Source organism: Gracilinanus agilis, chromosome 2 (assembly GCF_016433145.1).
Source record: "Gracilinanus agilis isolate LMUSP501 chromosome 2, AgileGrace, whole genome shotgun sequence".
Classification (NCBI taxonomy): Eukaryota; Metazoa; Chordata; class Mammalia; order Didelphimorphia; family Didelphidae; genus Gracilinanus; species Gracilinanus agilis.
The window spans coordinates 700,721,426-700,732,889 of record NC_058131.1 but is presented as its reverse complement, the minus strand read 5'-3'; the positions used below and the strand labels follow the sequence as shown (position 1 = coordinate 700,732,889).

The window sequence follows — 11,464 nt, the reverse complement described above, 5'->3', positions numbered from 1 at the left end:
AAAGCGCAGCTATAAATATTTTTGTACAAGTCTGTTTATCTATGATCTCTTTGGGGTACAAACCCAGCAATGGTATGGCTGGATCAAAGGGCAGGCATTCTTTTATAGCCCTTTGAGCATGATTCCAAATTGCCAGCCAGAATGGCTGGATCAGTTCACAACTCCACCAGCAATGCATCAATGTCCCAATTTTGCCACATCCCCTCCAACATTCATTACTCTCCCCTGCTATCATTTTAGCCAATCTGCTAGGTATGAGGTGATACCTCAGAGTTGTTTTGATTTGCATTTCTTTTGTTTTTAAGACTCTCTCTCTCTTCCAGGCTGGAAGCACTGCAGCCACTGAAAGGCCTGACCCCCATTGCTCCTCAGTACTGAATCTCTGACCTACACACTTGCTGACCTGGGCCAGTCTGTTCTCCTTAGGCAACTTGGTGCCCCTCTTCCTCCAGGGGGCTCACCGTATTGGTGCCAGACTTAGTTGGTTGGTTGTAGCCCTACTACATCTCAGGACTGCCAAACTCTCAGAATCCACCAGCCTCAGCTTCCCCGGTAGCATGTGCCATTAATGCTTGTTCATGTATTCATAGTGGCAAAATAACTCGTGAAAAGAATCTTTCGGAAAGTTTTTATCAACCAACATATGTTGGCAAGGTTTGACTGGGTTAGATCAAATTCATTTTGATTATCAAAGGTTTTGTCATGGAATTCCCATTGAGGCAACCATCCTTTTAAAAAATACACACTATAGATTAGGAGCTTTGAAAGTCGTTTAGATAAACTTTCTTTTTAAACTCTTACCTTCTATCTTAGAAGTGATACTGAGTATCAGTTCCAAAGCAGACAAGGGATTAGGGTTAGACAATTGGGGTTACATTTAACTGGCCCAGAGTCACACAACTAGGAAGTGTCTGAACCCAGGATCTCCCATCTCCAGACCTGGCTTTCTATCCACCAAGCCACCTAGCTGCCCCTTAGTTAACATTTTTAAGGCAAGCCAGTGACTACAGCGAGCTGGCCTCAGATTGAATAAAGAGGGAATGGAGAAGGCACAAGCATTTATTAGGCACCTACTATGTGCCAGGCACTGTGCTAAGTACTTTATAGATGTTATCTCATTTGATCCTCACAACAATCCTTTGAGGGAGATGCTTATTGTTACCTTCATTTTACATTTGAGGAAACTGAGGTAGACAGAGGTGACATAACTTGCCCACTGTCACAAAGCTAGTAAATATCTGAGGTCAGATTTGAATTCAGACCTTTTTGACTCCAGGCCCAGTGAACTAATAAAAATAAAATAATGGATCACATTGAAGTGGGAGGGAGACACCTTCCAAGAATTCTAAACTGTTCCTAACAACATATTTCCATACCAGACCAACAAGGTGACACATAAATTCAGTCGCTTAACTAAAACAGAATGACAAAGGGCTAATGCAGAACTGGATATTCAAAGGCTTTCAGTCCCCATTCTCCAATGAGTGTCACCCTACCCCCCCTGAACCCTAAGGATCTCCAAGAAGTTTTGGCTTTAGCCTCCAGTTAGCCTTCTGCCTTCTCGGTGCAGCAGGAGAGGAAGATGACCATTTACTCCCAGCAGGATGTGAGCTTAGCAGCCACTGCTCTTAGGAGCACTGGCCCAGTGCTGGTTAGGGAGCCATGGAATGTTCAGGAGACCAGGCAGGCCAGAGATCACTGGGCTTCTCTGAGAAACTGGAGGAAAGCTTCTCCCCTTGTCTGTTCTCACTGAGCCCACATCTTTCCCAGCTCTCTTCCTAGCTGCACACACACCTGAATCTCCTCAGCCCTGCAAGATTCATATTCTCTTTTTTAAATCCTGTATTAGAAGATTATATGCAAGGGGACCTCACCCTGCAACAAAGCATGGCAGACTTCTAGGGGATGTAGTCCCCAGGTAACATGGGGTCCACAGAGAGATACAGGGCCCTGTAAAACAAATGATCTGGGGGTAGCTATGCAGCTCAGAGGATAGAGCACCAGGTCTGGAGATGGGAGGTCCTGGGTTCAAATGTGACCTTGGACACTTCCTAGTTATGTGATTCTGGGCTAATCACTTAACCCCAATTGCCTAGCCCTTATTTCTCTTCTGCCTTGGAGCCAATAGTAAATATTGACTCTAAGACAGTAATGGGCAAACTTTTTAAAGAGGGGGCCAAAGGAAAGGAAATGCTCATCTGTCAGTCTGTTTCTTAAGCAACTCTTCCAAAGTTTCATTGTATTGTATCCTACTCATTTTATTCGTCAGATTAACAATAATGTCGCAGGGCAGATAGAACATTTCAGGGGGTCTCATCTGGCCCACGGGGCCATAGTTTGACCATCGCTGCTCTAAGATAAAGAAAGCTATTATCAGCAACACAATGATCCAAAGAACTCATGATGAAAAGGGCCAAAAGAACGGATGAAGTTTGGATACAGATTGAAGCAGACCATTTTTCACTTTTTCTTTATGAGCTTTTTTAAAAGTAATATGTGTCTTCTACAACATGACAAAAACAGAAATACATATTGCATGATAGTACATGTCTAACCTAGGTCAAATTGCTTATTAGATCAGGGAGGGAGAGGGAGGGGGAGGAGAGAGAGAGAGAGAGAGAGAGAGAGAGAGAGAGAGAGAGAGAGAGAGAGAGAGAGAGAGAGAGAGAGAGATATTGGAACTCAAAATGTAAGAAAATGGATGTAAAAATATTATTTCTACATGTAATGGGGAATAAATATTACTGGGGGGAAATGTATAAGGTCTGAGGATCACATTGGAATTCATTAAATATTAAAAGACCCAGAAGATGGCCTTCTCTGAGGGAGATTTCTATAGATCATGGAGGAGGATTACCCAGAATGAAAAGGCATGCTGTACTATGATCTGCTCCAGGGACGGAGACAATGGATCCAGAGTTGTATCAAAGGGTCTCTCCACATAGGCTATAAGTATCACCTATTGGTGGACAGAGAAATCAGTTCAGGTCAAGAAGCCACCAGCTTCTTCACCATTCCATTCCCTCCTCTGAAAGAAAGGTCCCACATTGGACCTGATGATCTCAAGCAACCCTCCTAACCTTTCTGTGCCTGGTGGAGCACAAGGCAACAACTGAAGAAAAGCTTCCAATCACTTTTATTTAGCCATGTAATAAATCCCCTTTGATTCAGACCAGAGGCCATGGAGCACAGGCCAGTGGAAACCAAGGGTAGTGCTGATCAACAAGGTAATTCTCCTTTATGAACTTATCCTAGAAGGGTACAGCTGTACTTCAAGCATCCCAATATTCCTTTAACAAGAGAAGGCCAACACCGAAAACAATGCTGCCAACAGTTAGACTTTCATTTATGAATGATAATAAAATACAAATAAAAGTGTCATGGATGACTAGAGCCAGAAAGGAGTTTGGCCATTTCCACCATCTGGCTCCATCTTACCTTTGAAGGCTTATTCCTCCCACCCCCTTCATATGTTTTCTGTTCTAACTAAACTGGCCTAATTAATGCTTTTTTTTTTTTAACCCTTTCCTTCTGACCTAGGAACAACTCCAAAACAGAAAGGCTAATGGGGTTAAGTGACTTGCTCAGGGTCACCCAGCTAAAAAGTGGGCAGAGGAATGTCAATTTTGAACCCAGATCCTCCTGGAGGTTATTGTTCTTCATTCACATCATCACAGCTCCTCCCCCCAAGCTTTTGCACAGCTTGTCCCCACTCCCTGCTTACAATTAACTCTTCCCTGCTTTCACTTCTTAAGTTCCTTAACAAGCACATATTAAGTGCCATCTCTCCTGATCCTTCTTCCCTTTCCCATAATGAAGAGCTCTCTAGCTCCTGAAATTAAGTTTGATTACTTTGTATTTACTTATCTCTGTTTTATCTCCAGAATATAAATCCCTCAAAGACAAGGATAATTTCATTCTTGTCTCTGTAGATAACAGAAAGATGGAGAGACAAAGTAACAATAGACATAGATATAAAGATGAGAGAGCAATAGAGTGGGGAGGGAGGGAGAGAAGGAAAGAGGGAGAGAGAAAGGGGAGAAAATAGGGAAAATGAGAAAGAAAAACTAAAAGAGAGGGAGAAAAGAGGAGAGAAGGGGAGAGGGAAGGAGGGAGGGAAGGAAGGAGGGAAAGAGAGAGAAATGGGAAGAAATAGAGAAAATGAGAGAGAAAGACTAAAATGGAGGGAGAAAAGAGGAGAGAGAGAGAAATGGGAGGAAATAGAGAAAATGAGAGAGAAAGACTAAAAGGGAGGGAGAAAAGAGGAGAGAGAGAGGGAGAGGGAGAGAGAAGAGGAGAGAGGCAGGAAGGGAAGGAAGGAGGGAGGGAAAGAGAGAGTAAGGGGAGGAAAGAAAGAATGAGAAAATGATTAAGAAAGAGAGGGAAAAGAGGAGGAGAAAGGAAAGAAGGAAGGAATGAATAAGAAGCAAAGGAAGGAATGAAGGAAGGTAGAAAGGAGGGAGAGAGAACATTTATTAAGCATTTATTCTGTTCCAGGCACAATACTAAGCACCAAGTATATAAAATTTACAATTAAAAAAAAAGACAATTCTTACCCTTCAGGTGCTTCCATTCTAATGGTGGAAGGCAATATTCAAAAAGGAGCTGAAAATTAGGGGGAGGCTGGGGGAGGTGAGGGATGTATCCATGTATAAGAGGATTAAGCATGGCTAGTGTGGGCAATACCTGAAGTGGAAGTTCTGGGAACAAAATCACCAATCAGAGAAGGGGGAAAAGGCATCTTCCAGAGCAGGTAGGCTAGACAGATGTTCAGAGAATCAGGGGCAGCCAAGAGAGGAGAGTCCCACCTCCTAGGGTCATGCCTTGCAAATAGTGGACACTTAACAAATGTTTGCTGAATTGAACTGAATCTGATCTGGAACCTTCATTATGCCAGTGAGAGAATTAAGACATGTAAGTGCGAAGTTACCTACCTGTAGAGCTGGGACTCAGATCCAATTTCTCTGACCCCAAAGCAAGAGGGTTTCTATAGTTCATTCATGTTGTCTTTGAATTGCCATCACATTCCATGGCAACGCTAAGGTCAGTCTCATGAAATTACAATATTCTCAGAGTCCAGTTATCATTCCGATCACTTTGTGCATTTTAAAAAATAAGACCAATGGGAAACAAAGTCAGGAAGGACAGCTAGGTAGCTGGGTGGCTAGAGTAACAGGCCTGGAGTTGGGAGAGCCTGGGTTCACTTAACCCCAAATGCCTAGCCCTTGCTATTCTTCTGTCTTAGAGTTGATACTAAGACAGAAGGAAAGGGTTAAAGAAAGAGAGAGGAATCGTTTTAAAAGTCTACTTTAACTCAAAGTGAAGTTTACATGTAGCAAGAGACTTCAAATGACAAAGTATCTCATATAAGAATAAACAGAGCTGGTGCCCAGATGTTATGATAGAGGGGAGATAGAAAGTCTATGAACCTTCTTCTGGCTCTTTTTGTCCCATCCCCCATCCTTACACTCACCAAATATATAATTCACTTGGTAGCATTATCTTCCTTCCTGGGCAGGTTGCTTGCCCCTTCCCAACAATTGTCTCAGAACAATTGGGGGGGGTGACCTATTTGAAAAGTAATCAATGCCTTGTAAAACCCAGCTTTTAAGAAGGTGTTTAAAAACATTCCTAAAATGACAGAGAGCTATCACTAACCATCCTCATCCCTCAGCTGCAGTTAAAAAAGGAATAAGACAATCAAGGGGAAAGTAGCCAAAAAGGTCAAATTAAATTCCAACTCCTCTCAGAGCACATTTGGAGATTGAGGACAAAATGGAAGTGGATAGAAACTTATTATTCCTTGCAAAAGAGCATCTGAATTTGAAAGGCAAAAGGAGATTTCATGCATATAATAAGCCTAAACCTGGGAGTCAAAAAATTTTCACCACCTTTTAGTCTCATTCCCTATTCCTAAAGCAATGATTATCATTTAAAATAACTATTCTAGAGGCAGCTAAGTAGCACAGTGGATATAGTGCCAGGCCTGGAGTCAGGTAGAACCTAGGGTCAAATATGGCCTCAGACTCTTCCTAGCTGTGTGACTCTGAGCAAGTCACTTAACCCAGACTGCCTAGCCCTTGCTGTTCTTCTGACTAAGAATTAATACTAAGACAAAGTAAGGGCTTTAAAAAAAATAAAATAAAATCAGTACTCTGAATCAAAGGCAAAAATAATGTAGGGGAATTTTTCCAATGGCAGAAATATTTCAAATTGGATAAACTTGATACTCCAGTCCTTTGTTGGACCTATTCTTTCATCAAGATAAGTGTTCCTTCCCTTTGCATGGAATGAGATTGAAAAAGTATTGGACCTGGAAGGAAGAACATCTGAGTTCAACTCCTACTGGCATGGGACTCTGGGTTTCCCTTGCACACCCCAAATTATAGAAGTGCTTCAGGTCATACTGTAAGCAGTAAAATTCCTTTGCTTTCTTGCATCCCTTGTTAATGCTAAGGAAGGGGTAACCCTGAACATCAAAGACTCATCATAAGAAAGACCCCTGACAAAAATATTCCCCTTGGATTTTTCCTAGATTTCGAGATGGACATAGATATACATATTCTGGTTATGCCCCAATACCATCTGGTTGTAATCTAGGACATCTACTCATCCCCTAAACTAAGCCCACCCAAATCCTATGTCTTCCGGGCATAAAACACCACTCTGACCCCGACCAGGTGACCAACCCCTCCACTTCTGCCTGAATTCATACCCTTCTCTGGTCATGTAGCACCTGTTGTCAATAGAGGATAAAAAGACCCAGAAGCCATCCCCTTGAGGAGGCAGTGTCAAATCCCTGCACGCTGTCCTCCCAGCCAAATTCAACACGACTTCTAAATTAATAAATTTCTCTTTTTATTTCTAAGCTAAGTTATGGAGTCTTGCATTCTTGCAAAGGGAACCCATCCTGAACCTCAGGGGTTAACCTCAAACCTCCACAACACTACTTCTTACACTTAGTAGAAATGTGACTTGCCTAAACCTTCATCCTCATCTGTTAAGTAGGGATAAGAAAATCTGTAATCCCAAGGAAGGACAAAATGAAGGAAGCATTTATTAACCACCTACTATTTACCAGACACTATGCTGAATACTTTACAATTATTATCTCATTTAGTCTTCACTTAACCCTATTAAAAAAAAAACAGGAAATTAAGTGACTCACCTAGGTTCGTACACATAAAGAGCATCCAAGGCTCATCTCTCTGACTCCAGGCTCAGCACTGTATCACCTGCACCACCAAGTTGTTCCTACCTTAAAGGGTTATGTGTCATTTGAAATTATTGTAAACCCCGGAAGACTATGTCTCCCAGGACTCTCTCTGCTACAACTTCCCCTGACACCTCCCACTTCCTTTGGGGGAGGTGTCAGGGAAAGTATAAAAGGGAAAGTTTGGTGCCTTTTCCCTCCTTCAACCTTGGAACCCTGAACCCTGATCTCTCTCTTGGCACCTTTTTCCCTTTCTTCCTACCTCCTAGTTTTCCCTAGACCTTTCACTTTCTAATTAAAATAAAACCCAGCTATTCAAACCGTAAAGTTGCTCTCTGATTATTCATTTGAAGGCTCTCGTCAATTTCCCCAGTGGGGCTGGGGACCACTACCTCTTCCTTTCCCTTCCTCTACCTTCCTCTCTCCTTTCTCCTACCACCCTACCTCCATCCCTTCGTTTCAACACACAGTTATTATGAAACAAATGAAATCAGTCCAGGTCCCAAGGAGCCCAACCCCACCAAAAAGGCTCCACCACTCAGATTAGGCAGCTTGGGTCCATGTTGAGGGTCACCCAAAATGAATTACCAGGATGCCTTCTAAAAATGGTGTCACTCTGGGGTTTGGGCTTTAGAAGAACACGCTATTAAAAATATGAAAAATATGGAAATAGGTTTTGAGCAAAGACATATGTATAACCCAGTGGAATTGCTTGTCAGCTCCCAGAGGGATGAGAGAAGAGGGGAAGGAAAAAACATGGCTCTTGTAAACATGAAAAAATATTCTAAATAAATACCCAAAATTAAATTAAAATGTAAGAAATTGAAATAAAAATAAAATTTTAATTAAAAAATTAAAATGTTGTCTCTATATAATGATAGTAATTACCGGTTCTTATCAATTGCCTTAAGGTTGGCCATGCTTCATTCATTCCCCTCCCACCTATGCTTTGGACTCCCCAGAACTCACCATCAAGCCCCTGTGTTTACCTTTTCCCCTCTTCTCTCCAACCTACCCTCCACTTTTAGCTCCAGATTATGTGACTCCTTCCCTCATTCAAATGTTAGCTCCTTGGGGGCAAAGATTGTTCTTTTTGCTTCTATCTGTATACCCAGTGTTTCATTCAGTTGCCTAACCCATAGGAAGGATTTAACAAATGCCTGGTGCCCAAAGCTCTTGAGATATAGATTTAAATATCCCAATAAGTGCTATTATTATCCACATTTTACAGATAAAGAAACTGAGACAATTCAATTCAATTCAATAAACATTTACTATGTTCCTACCATGTGCCAGTCTTAGATATAAAAAGTTAGTACCTGCCCTCAAGGAGTTTACAATCCAATGGGGGCAGGGAGTGGGGCAATATACAAACAAATATATGCAAAGAAAGCTATATTCTGGAGGAACAGGAATTAATTAACTGAGGAAAGGCACTGGAATAAAGTGGGGTTGGAAAAGGCTTCCTGTAAGAAGTGAGATTTTAGTTTTTAAATAAACCCAGAAGGTCAGTAGTCTGAGTGGAAGAGGAGGAGTCTTTCCTAGAGGGAGGACAGTCAGAGAGATCTCAGAGCTGAGAGATGGAGAGTCTTATTACTGGAAGAGCTAGGAGGCCCATGTCACTGGATTGAAAAGTGTCAAGGAGTAAGGGATAAAAAGACTTGAAAGATAGGAGGGGGCTAGGGTATGGAGGGCTCTGAGTCCCAAACAGAGGATTATGTATTTGATCCTGGAGGTAATAGGGAGCCACTGAAGTTTATTGAGTGAAGGTATGGCATGGTTAATCCTGTGCTTTAGGAAAATCCCTTTGGTGGTTAAATGGAGGATATGAAGAGGGAGAGACATGAATGAGGCAAGTAGACCCACCAAGCAGCTATTGTGATAATCAAGGTGTGAAGCCATGGGGGTCTGTATTAGAGTGAGGCTCTGGCAGAGGAGAGGAGACACAGTCCAGAGCTATCAAAATGGTGAAAGTGACAGCTGCAACAGACTGGATTTGAGTGGTGAGAGGAGTTGAGAATTCCTTAGAGATGTTAAGGGACTTGATCAAGATCATGTAGTTCCAAAGTGAGTGTTGCAGCATTTGAATGGTTAGAATATACATTTATCAAGTACAATTATGTTCCAGGAACTATACTAAATCCTTTTTTTTTTTTTTTTTTTTTTTTTTTTTTTTTAAAGAAACCCTTCCCTTCTGTCTTACAGAAGAGCTGTAATGGGTAGGCATTTGGGGTTAAGTGACTTGCTCAGGGGCAAACGGCTAGGACCCATCTGAGGTCTGATTGGAACCCACAACTTTCCATCTGCAAGCCTGGCTCTCTATCCACTGGGCCAGTTAGCTGCCAAGATGCTAAATGCTTTTTACAAAATGTTTCTCCTTTGATCCTCACACCAACTATTATAGTCATTTTACATTACAGGAAACTGAGGCAGACAAAGGTTAATTGACTTGGCTAGAGCCACACAGCTAATAAGAAACTGAAGTTGAATTTGAACTCAGATCTTCTTGACTCCAGGTCCAGCATTCTATCACTATGTTCACTCATAGGACAACTGCTTTAAAGGTAGGGGAGAGTACAGGATTAGCTCATATTAAATGCCACAAGAGCAGCTCTTAGACCTCGTCCCCATAAAACCCTGTGCACACGCTTCCTTCAGACGACTACATACAGCATCCGTGGGGAAAGGGGACGCACACTGGGAGGATGTGCAAGCCCCGGCAGGACACAGAGTTAGGAAACAGACCTGGTCCGAGGAGGTGGTGCCCTGAGCCTAACCACCAAGGATGGCTCTGAAGGCTCCTCCCTAGGAAAAGCTCCGGTGGAGGGATGGAGAGGTGGAGGGAGGGAGGCCAGGACAGCTCCAGCGGACCCGGGTGAGAAGGGAGGGGCGCGAGGCGGGGTCCTTCGGAGCTGCTCCCTTTTCTCCCCCACCAAAGCTCCCATTCCCTAACGGAGCCTCCGCCTCGACTACTCCATTGCAGAGGGGCCTGCCCTGCCTCTTAGAGGAGGTTCCGGGCCCCTCCACTGTCCTGCAGCCACCCTCTACTGCCCACCAGCTGGACTGAGACGTGGTCACCCTCCATCCTAAAGGAGTCACCCCGTGGACACTTGTCAGTATTACTACGAGCCCCTGAGATCGGATCGGCCCTCCCCCCACCCCAACCATAGCCCCAGGGCTGGGTTGGAACTAGATTTAGAAGGGGGGGGGAGGGGACGGGGGAGGGGAATAGAGAAGGAAAGGGGAAGGGAGAAGGGGAGGAAAGACAAGAGGAGTGGGAAGCGGAGGGGAAGTGTGGGAGAGGAAAGGAGAAAGTGGAGGAGCAAAGAGAGCTGACTCCAGAATCAGCGGTTCTGGGTTCCAATTCGACCTCGTCATCCTCACTGCCTTTGGGGAATCCCTCCCGTTTCCCAGTCACTTTCCCCAGGACCAAGGGGCTGTCATGTGTAACTGTAGTCCCCAAAAGCGCCTCCCCACCCCTGCCAAGGGCTCTCTACGGGAAAAGCCGCAGGAATTCTCGAGCGGGTGGGGACGCATCCCAAAAGAAGAAAGGAAGAGTTTAGTTGTTTCACACTTTTCGTGCTACCTTCAGAGGGCACTCGGGCGGGTCACAAAAAAAAGTTTAAACTACGCCAGGACCGAGGCAGCCATCCCCGAAGGAGACCGAGAGCGCTGAGCCCCGCCCAGAGGCCTACTTCTCCTGACGACACTCCGCGCAGGCGCCTCGCTTTCCTGGCCACTCTCCCGGGAGACGTGAGGGCCCCGCCCCACAAGTGGCGACGTGCGTCCGCATTGGCGAGTCCCTCTAAGGCGTCCCCGCCTCCACCAGTTCCTGACAGCAGCGATGGCCGAGTGGTTAAGGCGTTGGACTTGAAATCCAATGGGGTCTCCCCGCGCAGGTTCGAACCCTGCTCGCTGCGGGTGGAGCAGGAGCTTCCCATTTTTAACGTCTCCTTTTCCTTCTAAATTGTTATTTAAACCTTTAGAATGTCGCTGGGCCCAAGAATAATAGGAAGGAGGAACATTCCGTGCTACTGTAGAAGTCATCTAATCCGGCTGTTTTAAACACAAGGGAACTGAGGCGTCCGGGGAAGGGAAGGGAGTTAGTTAACCAAGGTAGCCACCTGCTCAGGTATTGTATTGAGTAACTGTAGGGACTGCAGGGTCCGTTTTTCATTTTATCTTAAATCCCGGCGGCTCCTGGTGGATGCCTCTATCGATTTGTTGTTTGGCTGCTTGACCTCAGCGGCC

General features: G+C 44.2%; 1 non-coding gene across 1 annotated transcript; it reads left to right on the top strand.

The window, feature by feature from the left end:
- Nucleotides 1–11,051: 11,051 nt before the first annotated feature.
- Nucleotides 11,052–11,133, top strand: TRNAS-UGA. Its single transcript has one exon. It is a non-coding gene; the product is annotated as a tRNA-Ser (tRNA).
- Nucleotides 11,134–11,464: the final 331 nt, after the last annotated feature.